Consider the following 13,053-nt stretch of genomic DNA (forward strand, 5'->3'; position numbering starts at 1 on the left):
ATTAGGGTTGCAAAAGCTCAGACAAATATCCTGTGACATGATAGGGGGTTAAGTGGCGATTAGCTCTGTATTAATATAGCCCATAAAAAAAAAGAAAACAGATATATATATAATCTATATCTATCTGAACCTGTGACTATATATTAAACACAGTAACATTTTCAAAACATCTGAAATATTAAGCTATATGTACAGCTGCCCTATTAAAAACAAAGTCTCTCTCTCTCTCTCTCTCTCTCTCTCTCTCTCTCTCTCTCTCTCTGACAGACATCTATTAAAAGCTGTTGCTGACGTCAAAAGTGTCCGCCATCTTTGACTGAGAGCTGCACTGCATGCCCCCCCCCCCCCATTGAAAAAGAAGTGAGGAAGAATCAGCCGACGTGCAGTGCCTTTGCAGCATTCCAGTCATATACAGAGAGAGGCTGGTATAACAGGGTTCGCTGTTGATAGACGCAGACATTTCCTCCCATACTGACTGCGGGACACCCACAACAGGCACAGGTAAGACTGAGGACATTTTCTACTTGGATGTTTTAACATCTATATTTCTTAAGCGGGTCGGTTTTTGTGCAGTGAAGAAGCAGATGTGTATTATTCTTGGGTAGAAAAAAAAAAAAAAAAAAAAAAAGTGAGCGTTGGACGTCTGATTTCTGCCAGCCTGGATGATGGTGATACATCATGTTTGCTGTTAATTCTTTTCGGGTTTTATCTCGTTGCGGGATGAAGCGGATCATTTGCGGCATTGTTAGCGGGGAGACAAGGGTGAAGGAAGGAAAGGAGGAAGGAGAAAAGTGACGAAGAAGAAGCCAAGGGAAGGCAATGCGTGACAATCCCGGGTGATAAATCTCAAACGCAAACGGTGGATTGCTGAGCGGATGGATGCGGCGGTGCGCTAGATTGAAGGTGTATTATTCAATGTGGGCGTTTTCAATGTTTCAGCACCTTGGACAGCGCCAGAGTGGGGAGGAAAGAAAAAAAAACACACGGAGGAGGTGAAATTCAGGTCCAAACACTGCATTGTAGAAGAGGTTCAGGGCTGTGTCTGAAGCATTTCTCCCAGCCATTTTGAAGGGATTGTGTGTTATGTGTGTGTGTGTGTGTGTGTGTGTGTGTGTGTGTGTGTGTGTGTGTGTGTGTGTGTGTGTTTTTCGTGTCGTGGCTGACTGAGAGCTTCATCTCCCACCTCGGAGCTGACAGACCAGCAGGTAGACTGCTGATGTCGCAGCGGGTTGGGGGGAATCGTGCACGCCGAGCAACGAAAACAAAAGCAGCATCCTCGCTGCTTGGAAAAGAGGAGTCAGGGCTGATGCGGCGCATGTGGTCTGAGGAGGAGAATGTCATGTTATAGCCTAGTAAACTGCGCCATGGTGGAAGTCGGTGGGAGGAGGGTTCGCCGATATAAACAGGAGGGAGGGGGGCTCCACGACTGTTTTTTTGTTTGTTTGTTTGTTTGTTTGTTTGTTTGTTTTTACGCAGTGTTTTTGCATCACAAATCCGTGGCACATTTACCTGATAGAGGCATGAGGGGAGCTCGAAAATACCCCGCTGGTAGAACGGTGGTTGGTGGGTGGGTGTTGGGTGGGGGGGTGGGGGGATGGGGGGGGGCTTACAGGCGAGTAATGGGAAGAAGAGCGCCGGGGAGGACCGCGGTGAAACCCGCACTATGACAACCCCCCCACGCCCCCGCCTCCCCCCTCCCCTCCCCTCGGTATCCATTCATCCAGCCGTCTCCGAGGAGACGCACATCACTGCCAATGAGCCCTGCACGCACTGTCTGTCAATCATACACACACAGAGCAAAAAAAAAAAAAGAAATCAAAAAAATTAAGCCCCCTGGGTGCTTATTTGGTACCCGAGCACTCCTACATGTGTGTACCAGTGTGGACTGTTGCATGTATAATGCAGAACATTAGGCTACATACACGCTACATATAGAGCTATACCAGTATTGCTTCCAAACTAGACATTGTTAGCTACATTTCAAAAGCTTGCAGTAGCGACCCAAATCGATGTTTTGCCAACCCACCCCCCCACCCCCTTTTTCGTGTAGGGGTCTTTGCAGTTCAATTTAGCCAAGCGAAGGCTACTGTGAGCCGGGTACAGAGCACCGTGAGGTCACGGTCTTTTGTTGCAGTTAAATTTAGCCGACAAAAGGCGACTGTCCTGCAGCGATGACAGATATGTTTAGGCACCAAAAGAGAAGGGGGGGTCCGAACATCCAAGGTGGGACCGAACACCGGTCTTCTCCCTGAGTGTGTCTGTGCGTGTCATTGAAATAACATGTCTATTGGGGTCGATTTCTGCAGGTATATGGACGTTTTTGCTGAGAAGCAATCACGTCGATGTCTGGATGTCGTGTGTGTTGAATTGACGCCCCTGTGCTGCCTGTCACGCACAGCACGCACACAATGCCATGGCTGCTATGAGAGGTACCCAGCCTCGTGGTGCAGAAATAAAGATGATTGTAGTTTTATTCTGAGATTTGACCATGCGGCTGATTAGAGATTAAAGTCCTGTTGATCTTTGGCGCACCTGGGATTATTTGACATTACACCACGCATGGCGGTAGGCTGGCTGAGGGTCACAATTGAGGGGTTGATTGAATGTGTGTCACATTACTGGAAATCATGCAGTGAGCACTGTGACATGAGGATTACATTTACCCAGTTACACATTCCTTTAGTGAGTTTTTGGTGGTTTCTAATGACCTTAAAATAACAGATGTTGCAGTAAAGTCAAAAGCAAACACGTTCAGTTTGTTTCTAAAGGAAGAATAGCCTACAGGCTTTGGACACTGACAGCTGTGTCGCTGTGTGTATTCACTACAATGGCAGATTATAGCCTAGAGTATATAGAGAGCACAGTGAAGCCCCCCAAGGATGCTCCAGTTGCCATGACCGCTATATCATGTCGCGTTATGCGGCTTGCACTGTTTGGACTGCAGAGAGGGAGCGAGGGAGAGACGTGGAGGGGGTGGGGGGGGGGAGGGTTGTCAGGCCTATACTGCACTATACACACTGTGAAGGGGCTGCTCTCCGTACAAATGGTGACTCACAACACTATCCCTATGCGCTGATTGTTTCTCAGAAACACCCCGGCCATTGTTCATTTCACACGGGGCGCTTTTACGCCTGACGCCTGCATAGTACTGTTCTGAAATGGAGCTAAAGCCTCTGTGATGGATGCTCTGGATCACTGAGCCGGCTAGCTGCGCATTGCTTGTTTTTGGTGCAGGTACAGGTCTTATTTGTTACCTATATCTAACAGCTCCTTTTTCACCCTAATCTTTCCGATTCAGGCTCTTAGCCTGAACCTTCAAGTGATAACCAAGCCTTAAGAACAGTATGCAAAAAAAGCCTTTTCTAAAAAGAGTTTTTATGGTTTGCAAGGTCCTTATGCATGAGCAACGTCACACATAAAGTCAGTCAACGACAGTCTCATTTAACATTCTCAGTTAGACTTTCCAGTCTTCTAAAGTCTTGGTATTTGTAGGCCTTCACATATCAAACATCTTCAGTCGTGTTTTGTCTTTCACTCTAGCATGCACGTTTTTGTTTTGTTTTTACACATCTCATTTTGGGAGCAAACGCAACCGCGACTGCCAACCCAACAAGGCCAGGTGTGGTATCCCAGAAAAGCTGTTTACATTTGGGCCTGAATCCAACCGAGAGCTGGAGATAGAAAACAACTGTACCTGCTCAAAGTAGAGCAAGCGAAGCATCCACAATTCTTTGCTCAAGGGCCTTTTCCAAAGTGCCCTTGAGCAAATAACTAGACCGCTGCTTTTCTGCCTCCTTGATGAACTCTGGATTGGCAGTGTGAGCTGAAAGCCCTCCTGCCGTTGTTTACCGGCCATCACAGTGCAGTTCAGGTTTTATCTGCATGAGAAACTAAATCACCCTCGTGGATTCAGCAGAGCTTGGTCTGCTGCTGTCGCATTAGTAACTCAGAGATGTCCCGAATAATACCCTCAAGTATGCTGCATGTTCTTTCTCTCTTTTTTCTGAATAGTGGTGCCCCAGTCTTGGTTCATACAGAAGTCCAGAGCCAGAAGAGACAAGGCTATTATTCTTGTCTGAGTAGGGATTGTGTCTGCCTTTTGGACACATCATAACAAGGGGTTATTTCTTTTTCAGGATATTCTATTTTCTCTGTGCAAAGTCCCCACGCCCTGGAATAGAAGGTTTTATAATCCGGACGTCCACATCTGTTCTTTGTATTTTAATTAACATCACAAATGTGCCTCACACTTTATCTATGTAATATGATATTTGACAGAAGTCAGTCCCTTTGAAAGGGCATTTGAATTAGAGCAATCTGCATAGAGTCAAAACATAATAATGACAATCACAAAGAAACAATACAGTATATATCTACTGACAAAGGACTAATGCAGTTGGCGTAACATTGCAGTGCATTACTTAAAGGAAAAGTTTTTTTTTGGGAATGAGAAGAAGATAGATTCCTCTATTATATCTGTCTGTTAAATATGAAGCTACTGCCAGCGTATCTTAGCATAAGGAAGGATGGAAACAGTGAGAAACAGCTAGCCTGGCTCTGTCTGAGGGTAACAAATTCCAAAGTACAAAAACTGAATTGTAAAAAAAACACGTTGTGATTTTTTTTTTGAGGGGGGGGTTATACAGTACAACCCATCATATAACATAATATGTCATTTTTACACATCAAGTTTTTTACAGATTAAGAGGTCTGAGGGCATATTCACATATTTTCTTAAATTGACCTTTTTAGGGTATTGGCATATCCCCATGTGTTTCATATCAAAATGTTCACAACAAACTTAGCTTTCCCTATAATGACGCCCACATTTTTTTCTAGAGCAATGTGTAAAGAGATAATTTGACCCTAAAGCTGAAACGCTGATGTTCGCTTTTTTGAAATTCCTCAATTTTTTTTTTGAAAACAAACAAATGTTGTATGAATTGTTTCGGTGCTTTAAATGAGTTTGCCAGAGTCTTAGGTGATATGTATTTTAAACAGTAAATAAATGTCTGAAACAGAAATGTTGTAACATCGCTTTTTGATTAGGAGTTTTGTCAAACATCGTTTGGACGTGCCGGTGCGTCTTCCTCAGTGGGTTAAAGAAACGAGACAACGTAACGTACGTGTAACTTACTGTAGCGATAAATGCTTTTCTGATTCAGATTCTTCAGATTCTGATTGTGATTGAAATTGATTGAGTTTTACAGATGCTGAATTTTCTTTATTTTTACAGAGCCAGGTTAGCCATTTCCCCTTGTTTCCAGTCTGTAAACTAAGCTAAAGGGCTGCTGCTGGTAGCTTCACAGTACAGTTCCAGTGGTATCAATGTTCCCATCCAACTCTTTAGGTTTGCCATTGCACAGAGACACACAGGTACCGATACAGAAATGCAGTGCAAACTCTAGGCTGGAAAGCAAATAAGTTCACCAAAAAATCTCAAACTCTTTCTGTACATGAAACAAGAGGCGACAAAACAGCATCCAGTCTGAAAGATTGTCATTCTTTCCATGTGAGTGTGAGATATATGAGAGCGACGGCAGCGGGAAAAAGGCAAGTCACGGTAAAAGGCATGGGTTGAGCTTTTTGTTTTGTCCAGTCAGCCCTCGCGGGACAACCCCTCGCTTCCTCAGACGCACTCTGCATGGGAACACAAACAGACAAACAAAATGGCCGCTCCAGAGGGCCTGCAAGCTGTGGTGAAGCATAGAGGAAGACTGTAGTGGTGCATTGCTTCGCTCACCAAACCACATCATATAAATAGAGTTTTTTTGTTTGTTTGTGACACTGTCTTTCACTATGACGCAGCAATAGTTTGTTGCTTTCATTGTTTTTTTATTAGACAGGGGCAGAGTGTTCTTGGTTTTTATCTAGATTCAGCTACTCTTTTCGGCGTTTGGGATGTTTTGTACAACTTGCCAGTCAGTCGGGTCGACAGGATTGTCTCATTGCATTATGTAGGGTGGTTAAACGGTTATTAATGGAGATAGATCACAGATATGAGCAGCATACTATTGTTTGAAGACTCCTTTCAGTGCTTGCACAAAAGCAAGATTCTAAATTTAGTTTTTGTTTTTTAAAATCTTACCTCTGTTGTGCCCTCTCACAGACGTGATATGACAGCTACAGAAAGTTGATATTAGCTCCCACGTGATGCTCCTGCTTTTGAAGTTTTTCTAGGAATTGAAAATAAAAATAAAACACCTTTTAAAGCCTTTTTGCAGACAGTTATCTGTGAGGCGCTGTCAGGCACTGTCATCGGTCCTCTCTCCCCCTCTCACAGGGTTAGATTACTATTCTTTTTATTAATGAAAGGATTTTAGACGGGGGGGGGGGATTAAAGTGATTCGAAAGAGAGGGAATGAGAGAAGGGTGTGAGATAGCGAGACAGAACATGGAAGCACGGCGAGTATACATATGAACGAGAGAAACTGCCAAAGTGAATTGAAGAGATACTGTAAATACTGTGTGAAAATGGATACATGTCTTCAATACAGATATCTGTTCCTGTTAAAACTATTCAAAACATATAGTCTTTTAGACAAATTGGAGATGATAGCCAGAAATCAGAAGATGCTTTTACTAATGATTGCCGAGTAATACACTTTGGGTCTCAGATTTTTCTACGACAAAGCTGATATCTTGGAGTGTAGTCACTTGCATGTGCGTGTCTGCGTGTGTAGGAGATAATGCATACCTCTCCAGTTTCACATTGATCTGTAGCTTCAAAAACATATCACTTTCAGCAGCATTATCCATGGCTTTAGCAGCGTTCTATTGTACTGTAAACCATCCCCTTGTACAACTTTAAGCTTCCATTTTCCAGAATAAAAGCATGTGTAGACATCTTATCCCTGCATCAGTGAAGCATAAAAGTCACCGTTTGATGTGCTCGGGTCGACATGAATACGCCCTCCGCCCTCTGCATTACATGGCATTGTGTGCTCAGGTGCAGGGACAATACGACCGCATGTATCAGTCTTCGGCAAACATGGCTGTGTGGAGACGCTTTTCATTCAACGCTCAGTGGAGTGTTATGTGATGTTTTATTTCTGATATTGTTGCAGTAGGTCTGTCTGTCGGCTCGGGGTAATTCATGATGCTGCAGTGCAGCTGACCGGAATTGTTCGTAGTGCGGGTTAGCCTCTGCAATGCTTAAACAGAAGGGTATGTATAGGATGGAGCAGTGGTTCTCAAACTTTTTTCAATAATGTACCCCCTTTGAATTTAGTTTTTTATCAAAGTACCCCCTGACCAGCATAACAATTTTTTTTATATATATATATATAAAAAAAAAACTAAAACCTGGCTACATAAAGAGGCACAATACAGAGCTGCGCCATCAGTGTCTGACTGACTAAACAACATTGTACCTGAAAAACATTTAAAAGCTACATTTCAAATATTACGAGTCACTAAATTAATTCATTACTATAGTGTATAGTTATTTTAGGAATTATGCATGACTGAAATTTTTCAAATTAACATTTGAAAAAAATCTCCCGTACCCCCTGCAGAACTCCAAATTACCCCTAGGGGTACGTGTACCCCCAATTGAGAAACACTGGGATTGAGGGCGTGTAGAGGATATTTGATTTATTGTTTCCTGTGATGTGAGGTTTGTCACACATTGTGACTTTATTATACAGTACATTAGGGATGTAAGGATGCATCGGGAATCGGTTAAAGCTTTAGTGTGTAACTTTTTGATATTAATGAACGTCTGTTACATTCAAGCCATTGCCAAATGAGTTGCTACAAAGCTAATTAAGAATACCAGCTCCACACAACTCTCTCTGTATTTCTCAGTATGACTATGTTCAGGAAATTGTGGCGGTGACTTTCCCGCGCAGAAACTCGAGTAAAGATAATTACCTCTTCTGAAAAGTCCATCATTTTTTTTATATCCTCCGTGTCCTCCTTGGCTACTAGCAACTGCTTGGAGGAGGGGGGGGGGGGGGCGTGCGCGATCACGGAAGGCTTGTATCATGTGGACGCACCGACAGTGTTGTTGTCATTACTTAGAATTCCTCATGGGGGGTGACAGAAACTACGCACTATAGCTTTAAAAATCTATATAAATGTGTCATGGTTACAACCGGTTGAGATCTACTTTTGATTTCACCTGTTTGTGTTTGACTTCAGGCATCACTGCATCTTATTAGTTTATTTATTTCAAGAGATTTATTTATTTGGATGCAGGATTAGTTTTAAAAAATCTAATTAGTCCTTTTTTCAAATTTTTGTTATTTAGGATAAAGCACAGTTTCAGTTGCACTTTTGATAAGAGGACGCGTCTGTTGTTTTGCAAAGTTTATAGAAGTAAAGGAATAGTTTCCAGTCATATGTCTGCAGCTCTTCCTGTGAGAAAAATTGTATTGTGAACTTAAAAATCGTGAATCGAATCGTGAGTGTATCGCTACATTCCTAGTACACAATACAGCATTACAGTATGAAGACTGCATGCATTATAGGGCATAATGGCATGCATGGAGTGATGTATTATGTAAAGCTGCAAAGATTAATCAATTAGTTGTCAACTATTGAATTAATCACCAAGTACTTTGATCATCGATTAGTCGCTTTGAAATTCTCTGATTCCGGCTTGTTAAATGTCAAAATGCTCTAGTGTCTTCACTCCTTTGTAAAAGTAAAGTGAATATCTTTGAGTTGAGGAAACAAGACATTTGAGCAACACAGAGTATTGGTATTATTGATTGTTAAAGACTGACCTCCACACTGGAGGTCAACATTTCCCCCTGCAGCATTTACACACATTCAAATATAAAAGTGTTCTCTGAATTGCTCTTCATTAAAGTAGGGTTTTTTTAAGCGTAGAATGAAGAAAATGTATATTTCTTTTTTAAAGATTATTTTTTGGGGCTTTTCCCTTTATTTTGAAAGTGGATAGACATGAAAGGGGGAGAGAGATGGGGGATGAGACACAGCAAAGGGCAGCAGGTCGGATTCGAACGCTGCGCCGCTGCAGGACTCAGCCTACATGGGGCGAACGCTCTTACTGGGCGAGCTAGAGGTCACCCCAGAAAATGTATATTTCTTTGAATGAACTCCTTGTTTCTACGTCTTCTGTGATAGTTAACTGAATATATATTTGGATTTTGGAACCAAATTCCAAATAAGACAACACACTCGACAGCATATATATATATATATATATATATATATCACAGTTCTCCAGTGGCTCAAACACATAAAGAAGGCAGCAGATGTGAAGTTGGATATTTTTATGAGTGTATTCTGTCAGAAGGTATTTCTCATCCCTGGCTGTACCTAATTGCTTTTTAATGTCTTTGTTTTTATGACTTCTCAAATATTAAACAGGCTCTTATGTGACACTGAAGTGGCCTGGCTAGGCCTGTGACCACGGAGGAAGTAGAGACTTTATCGCTTTGAATGTGTCCTGTTGGACTGTGAAATAAACCTCTGGGGATCACTGATTGGAATTATTTTGTAGATCTCTCATGTCATAATCCCCGACTGTACAAATATGCTCCATGCCAAACAACTGTGACCAAAGGACTGATGAAAGACATCAATATTGATTAAGGCATAGCAGTTTACTAGCCTGTTACTGTAACATCGCCAAAACATCAGGAATTCTGCCTTTGCGCTCTGCGGCTGGCTTGAATGTTTCCTCTCTGGGAGTCAATGAAACATGCAGCTATATAAAGGACATCTGCTGCATTTTTCAGCCAGAGAGCCTTCGCATCTCTCCGCCTTGACGTTGATTGCGACAGAAACAAAATAAAACTCTCAAATGCCGCATCAGTTCGTCTTTACATTCTTCCAACAATCATGACTCTGGTTTGGTTGCAATAAACCCTTAATTCACCCATTTACATGTGGAAATAGGCTGGCTGTATACAGGCTAAAAGTATTGATTATTTAAAAGGAGTCTGGTGAGTTTGGTGGTGGCCATTTCAGAGCTGTGTTTCTGGTTAAACAGTGACAAACAACTGTGACCAAGGGACTAATGAAAGACATGAATATTGATTAGGGCATAGCAGTTTATTACTGTAGCATCGCCAAAACATCAGGGATCCTGTCTTGCTTGTCTGGATTAAACCTTTCCTCTCTGGGAGTCCATGAAACATGCAGATATATAAAGGACATCTGCTGCATTTTTCACCCGGAGAGCCTCCGCATCTCTCCGCCCTGACGTTTACTGCGTCGTAAAACACAAGAGCTTGTGCTTCTAATTCAAAACAAGCTGCAGAGGCCTGTACACAGATTGCTCGCTTGATTGTGTTTGACATGTGTTTATGTGGCCCGCCATTCCCTCAAACCCCTCACCCCATCTCAGTCATCCCACTTTTTGTCCTTTCAGCTTTACTGCCAGCATCAGCTCATGTGTTTGCTTGTCAAATGCCATATCTCCACGGCCCTCTAGTCAACACGTTCTCACTCCCAGCGCGTCAAAAAGCTTGGTCAGGTGCCTTTGGCGTTTGTTACTGACACAAAAAGTCTCCTTTGGCGTCATATTTAGACACGCTTGGTCGGGACTCTTGGCATCACTTTTTGACGCTCTGGGTCGGGACAACGTTTAACTGATGTGCGGCACATGAACGGGACTGTTAGGTTTAAGAAAAGACCGTGGGTGGGGTTATAAAATTAATGTTACACGCGGGACAAGAACGGGGACATGAACCCCAGTCTCCTGGGTGAAAGTCCTGCGTTGTGTCCTGAGTCCTGCCTTATGTGGATTTTTCCGTTTTTCATACTACTCGCTACTGTTGTCGCTCTTAATACTATGTCATCTTACAAGCGCGGTGGTCGAGCTGCTGCTATGCCCAATGCGTTCCATACAGACGCTAAAATTTTTGCGGCGCTATTTTGACGAGTTGGGAATAAAAAGGGGTTGCTGTAATAGCCACATGGTAATAAATGCTCTCCCAGAGGAGACTGTGAGCACAGGGCTGAAGGGCGTCCGCTCTGCATACTGAAAGATGTCCTACACGCTGTTCTTCTCATCTTCCTACTGTAGCTTAAAATAAACACCTCAGTCTGCAGCACTGAGATGCTCTTGTCTCCCCGTCTATTGTTCCCTCTGCTGTGCTTTTCACTTGTTTCCAAGGAGCAGGCTGGCTGATAAGGAGCCATGCTGCAGCTCAGGACCAATCAGGAAAGGGATTGGGGGTGGGGGGGGGGTGTCGGTCAGCCTTAAATCACCAGGCTTGCCCTTGTCTTCACCCTCAGTCTATGTGGTGTCTGTTTGCAAATGCAGCAGCAACGCCAACCTTCAAGAGCCAATAAATGGGACGATGACATAGTTTTAACTTTGGTGCTGCATGATAATGGATGAACTGTACAGCAGTATTCACATTAACATACACACAGGTCGTCATGTAGCTACACAGAGCTGTACAGAGAGAGTGGTCACCCTGGAGGGGTAGTTTATGAGAGTAGGTGTGTGACTGGAATACCAAGTGTGAAACCTTCCATCTATGCCCATTGCTGTCATTAAGGCCCTATTAACGGAAGTACATTTCGAAGATAATTGCCTGAAGGAAGGTGAGGGACGTGCCAGATGTCCCTTACCTTCCTCTCTCTGTGTGTGTCTGCCGTTCTCGATATCCCGCTGAAAAAGTTTTGAAGGAAATTTGGATTGTGCAACAAGGCAGGCCTGCTTGTCCCTTTGGAGAACGATTGTAAAAACTTAGAATATGCTCACAACACATATGACGAAGTACACACGGCGATACACCGGTAAGAGCAAATTGTGTTTAACCATTTATCCAGCTGATTTACATAGCTAACGTTTTCTTTTGCGGGGTGCAAATGTTCCACCAAAACAAGTTCCTTCCCGAGACTATTTTGCAGAGCCACCGATTGACCAGACCAGACGATTGTGATTGGTTTAAAGAAATGCAAACAACCCGGAGCGTTTTTTTCCCTTATCACAGAGCTGTGGAGATAGGTCTGGCAATATGAGACTATTAAGATCCTGAAACTTTCAGAAAGCAGTATTCTGTAACTTCTGGCATCCCAGAACCACATTCACTTTACACAATAACAAGAAACACTTTCATAAAACCACAATGTACAGTACCAACAGCCGTGTCCCCCACTGACCCCCCTCTTCTGCTTTACCACAACCCTCTAAATAGCTTAGTAAAGTGCCATGGGCATGGATAGGATATGTCTTGTATGATTTACTTATGTGTTTTATAACATGCCTTGTAGGATACTATGAACAGATTATGTTTGAATGTTTGTATCGCTGCACAGTATGAGGGGTCCTCACCTGCCCAGTGGTTATAGCGTATCATACAGTAGGGAATTTACTTATACATGCATCCGTATTCTAAAAATGTCTCTTCCCATTTACAATAGAATCCTCAAAAGCAGATCAACAAATCATCACTAATTAAACTTAACGCTTCAGACTAATGTTCTTGTTCTGTATGCAATCTGTCACAACAACATGATGTTATCTTGCCACAGGCAGCCTCGCAGCAAGGACTGATGATTATCAGACTGCATGAGCGATTATCATCAGTATATTTTGAAAATGCATATTTTTCTGACCACATACAGTAGCAGCACATTTTGTTTTCATTCACTATAACTCAGATATGTAGGCTGATTTTATGTTTATGCAGATTTGTTTTTGATAAGTGTGTGTGTGTGTTTGTGTGTGTGTGTGTGTGTGTGTGTGTGTGTGTGTGTGTGTGTGTGTGTGTGCACATGGTACGTCCTTTTATACGGCTGCTGGTCTTTATTCGTGGTGATGGGGTTTTGAAGCATTGTTTTTCCAACATATTGTTCCTAATGATTATTTTCATTATTAAATAATCTCTCCATTATTTTGTCAATTAATTGATTAGCCGTTTGGTCCATAAAATGTAAAAAAATTGAACAATGTGGCCAAAGAGTGGAATGGCAACTCCCGGCCCGTCACATGATGCTCTCTGGCCCAAAAAGTTTTCCTATAGACTTACATGGCGAAAGAGACATCTGTAAATCTGTGGATTGGAGCGTCACAACCCCCCCGAAATGACTCATTTCACTATCTGCATTTGATCTATTCAT

At 42.7% G+C, this 13,053-nt stretch overlaps 1 protein-coding gene across 2 annotated transcripts in view; it reads left to right on the forward strand.

Moving 5' to 3' along the window:
• Nucleotides 1-318: 318 nt before the first annotated feature.
• The window catches only part of snap25a (synaptosome associated protein 25a), a 54,461-nt gene continuing 41,726 nt past the window's right edge, over nt 319-13,053 (forward strand). Inside the window, exon 1 of one of the 2 annotated variants that reach the window (XM_036005688.1) lies at nt 319-501. The gene's annotated coding sequence lies outside the window, so the exon portion shown is untranslated. The remainder of the gene's footprint in view (nt 502-13,053) is intronic. The other variant, XM_031295464.2, reaches the window with a different exon arrangement.

The sequence above is a fragment of the Sander lucioperca genome, chromosome 9 (assembly GCF_008315115.2).
Source record: "Sander lucioperca isolate FBNREF2018 chromosome 9, SLUC_FBN_1.2, whole genome shotgun sequence".
NCBI classification, from domain to species: domain Eukaryota; kingdom Metazoa; phylum Chordata; class Actinopteri; order Perciformes; family Percidae; genus Sander; species Sander lucioperca.